At 43.2% G+C, this 3,770-nt stretch overlaps 1 long non-coding RNA gene across 1 annotated transcript in view; it reads right to left on the reverse strand.

The window, feature by feature from the left end:
- LOC108446146 overlaps nucleotides 1–3,770 on the reverse strand; it is an 83,121-nt gene that overhangs the window by 65,646 nt on the left and 13,705 nt on the right. The window contains exon 2 of the long non-coding RNA XR_001861261.1: nucleotides 3,220–3,361. This is a non-coding gene — a long non-coding RNA (uncharacterized LOC108446146). The remainder of the gene's footprint in view (nucleotides 1–3,219; nucleotides 3,362–3,770) is intronic.

A 3,770-nucleotide genomic window follows, 5' to 3' on the forward strand; every position in this document is an offset into this window, starting at 1 on the left:
CTACTCTCCAAACTGACAGCAGTTCACCACTGTAGTGACTTCTTTGTCCCTTGTAAGTAGACAGGTACCTTACACAGAGTACGTGTGATGGACAAGTGATGGACAAGTGCCACAGGGGTCAGGGGAAGCATCTGAAACCCTGGATACCATTCTGAGCTTCAGAGGGCACCCACGTCTCCTCATAACAAAAATAGGCCAGAAATAAGGTAAGAATAGGCCTCTCTCGTGGGGTTTGGGTACACGAGCTCCTGTTTGAGGCCAGAGATGTCTGAAAATCTGAGAGAGAAGGTTAAAAGAAATTTTGGTGCTCATAGGAGAGGAGGCTAAAAAAGGAGATGGAGACAAGTGAAAAAAAAAAGGATGAAAAGGAAAGGGGAAGGAGAAAAAGGAAAGGACTGTGATGTTTTAAAAAAAGATTTGTGTTCGGGTTTTTTTAAAAATTATTTTGGTCATGCCCAGGAGCTACTAAGTCTCAGTGATCAGGACAAGCACTTCCCAAGGCCTTAGCTCTCCTCCTCCTTACTGTCCTGCATTGCATGCAGTCCCTTGCAGAAATGAAGAGTACAAAGGTGTTGTACAAACTATGAAATCAGAATGGTAGGACCTTGTACTCTCTATGTCTTTATGCTGCAGAAAAGGATTACACACAGCACAGGGAAATGAGACATAAATCTCCTATAGCCTCAACACAGGAGATAGAGCCCTGCTGGGGGATCTGATGCTGCCATTGGCAAAAAGTGTCAGCACCCAGTGAAACTGGTGGGAGTTAAGGGCATGCAAAATAAAAGAAATGTAGGACTGGCACTGGAATATTCATTTAGAGCCCTTGACAACAGTGGGAATCCCTTCCTGGGTTCAGCTGTTCCAGACCAGACTGGAAATATCAGCCAGAAAACAGAGCAAAGAGATGCTACTATTGCCCTTTATTTATTTAGACTTACTGTAATGTAAACAGACATGAAACCTGAGAAAGCAAAAGCTCAGAGCACACCTTGTGCTTTGAGGATGTTTACAAATTGCCAGTCCTTTAAAAATAGTATGAGCAGGAATTAGAAAAAAAAAAAATCCCTTGAAGATATTTCCTGGTTCCTGCTTAAGTACGTGAAGGAAGAAAGAAGACTTACTCATCTTGGACCAGGTCCAGATGCACACTGTCCCCTCCACATGGGGCTTTGCTTTTGGTAATGCTTGTATCCATGTTTGCCATTTGAACTGACGGAGCCCTGAACAGCAGCAGCAGGCCAAAAGAAAAGGTTGTCTGGTGCAGATGGTGGAAAGCCAGGCTTGGCAGCAAGTGGGCTGCAGACAGTCTTGAGCAGTGCATGTGAGGGCTGAAGGAGGAGGAGGATTCACCAAGATTGCTTGGTGGCATGGCCCTCAACCAGAGCTAATAAGACAGTCTTCTGTTTCTCTGCCTCTTTTCAGCTTTTTGATGGAAGAAAAACAGCTCTTACCCAAAATCCATTTGGGGCCAGTTTGTGAAGTCAACTGCTCTTTACAAAAAGCTGCTATTCACTTAACAGTGTGGTATTTCTGTGACTTTCCTTCTTGGATATAATTTCCTCATGTTTGTGGTGCTGTAAATCTGGCTGCACACAAGGGCAGAAATATCCAAGCAGGTGGTTGCCAGAGTTCTCCCTTCAACAGAGCACAGGATCTGGTAGGCCAGGTCGCACTGGCAACCACCAAGTTTAGTATCTTGTCTGAGGCATCAAGCAACGCCTACTTCTCAAGAGGCAAATTCAGAATTCCATGAATGATTCAGTGCTGGCTATGAGGGAGAAAAATTCCTTTCTCCCTAAATAAATCAAATACTCAGCATCCCAGACCTATTGCTATCAAATTCCAGTTTTACTTCTGCTTTGTGCTTCACACACACTGCCCTACTCACATGATGGCTTTCCTTTCCAAATATTGGGTGAATTCTGTCTCATGGGAACCCATGCTCTTTCTAAAAGGGTCTACCAAATCCCTTGCCCTTGTAGTGCCGCAGGGCACAGCCCATACCAACCTACAGCCAGAAGCCAGGCACGTTCAGCTGCCCTGGGGAGAAAGCAGGTGAGGGAATGGATACTCCTATTATCTTGCTTACAATTCAAACAGGATTTTAAATGTTTCAGGACCTTCCAAACAAGTGAATGCAGTCATTTATGAAGGTGGTATGGAGCAGGCCAATTGGACTTGTGAATAACACAAAGCTTTGCAGGAAACAGAAATGTTTTGATGGCTGCAATGATGGTATAAGGGACTACGTAAACCTATTCACACTTGATTTTCCGGACAATCGCAAGCTCTTAAATGTTTACTGAAAGCAGTGCCAGCTGTCCAAGTCCTGTCCTTGTCTGAGTACTTGTCACTCAGCCACCGCACTTCAGTTTCTTGCTCATGAAGAGAAGTGGCAGTGCCTGTGCTGCTCATTCCTGGCCCTGGCAAAAGGCTAATACTAAGAGGCTGAAGGACTAAAAGGCAGGTCCTGAGACTTGTCCCACCTTTCCTGGGGCTGGTGTGACATACCTACTGCCTGGTGCAGCTGACTAGGACTGCCCTCTAGTGCAGGGATCAAACTCACTGAATAATTTAAAAGATGGGGATAGCTATGAATGGAACTGACACCTGTGGCTGAATGGTGAGCCAGGTCTTGCTCAAGTATCAGAGGTCTATGGCTGGCAAGGAGACTCCCAAGTTGTATTCCAAGTGGCACATTGACCATGAATATGAGGCCACCAATGTGCTCAAACAGTGCAGAACAACCAGTTGTGCCTTTCTTTGCAAACAGAAGTTCTCATGCAAATCACAGGTAAATCAGTAAAGTAGCACCAATTCAGAAGAATCACATTATCATTTTAAATTTAGAAGTGTCAGAAATGTCTTTTGGGGGTAATGCATCTAAGACAATACTTGGCTAGTTCAGTCTCTGTCTCACCACCAAGCAAGATGTTGGTGGTTGACTACTGAACCAATTCATGAATCTTCTCACCTTAGAGGACGTTTTAGAACTTTTTCATAAGAGAAGACTTTTCAAACTACTGAAATCTATGAATTCCTAAGAAAAATATCCTTCTGTGCAACAGTGGAATGAATCACTTCAGACAACTGAAAATAATCTTGATTTTTCTCTCATTGCTTCAGGCTTTAGGGACATTGTTATGATTCAGCAACCACCTGCAATTAGATACAGCAAGATAAAATTACATTACTGGAGAGAAAAGATCTACTTACAGTGGTTCCACATAGACATCTGAACTCTTTATCTTCTTCTGTACACCTGGTGTATTCTGTCTATACTTTTTATCACGAGACAAATGAATCTGAAGGAGCTGGGTCAGATTGACCACATTCTTGGAATCCACTTGATAGCTTCCTGTTGAAAAGAGGTATTATAAGGGGATGAAGTTAATAATGTGAAAGATTCAGAAGAATGGCAATGGACTATAAAGGTTTTATCTTTTAAAACCTTTTGTGGCAGATGAGTTCACTCAAGGTCATCCAGTCCACAATATTTTCTCTATGAGAGGCCAATATCTGGGCAAAATAAGAGAAAATATGTACATTTGTCCTGTAATCCATAATAGATAGAACTCATTTTAAAAGCATGGTGCTAATGAAGCACCATTAGACAGTCAGTGGTAGTAAGTGCCTTGGCTCTGCGGTTGCATTTAACTCACATGAGATGTATTAATAGATCCCACATGCCTCTAGCTCCCCAATGCTCACTAATACACACAGACACTTGCACAGCCTGCTGCCCATCCCCAGATATGCTATATCCC

Source organism: Corvus brachyrhynchos, unplaced genomic scaffold, assembly GCF_000691975.1.
Source record: "Corvus brachyrhynchos isolate BGI_N302 unplaced genomic scaffold, ASM69197v1 scaffold3, whole genome shotgun sequence".
Lineage (NCBI taxonomy): Eukaryota > Metazoa > Chordata > Aves > Passeriformes > Corvidae > Corvus > Corvus brachyrhynchos.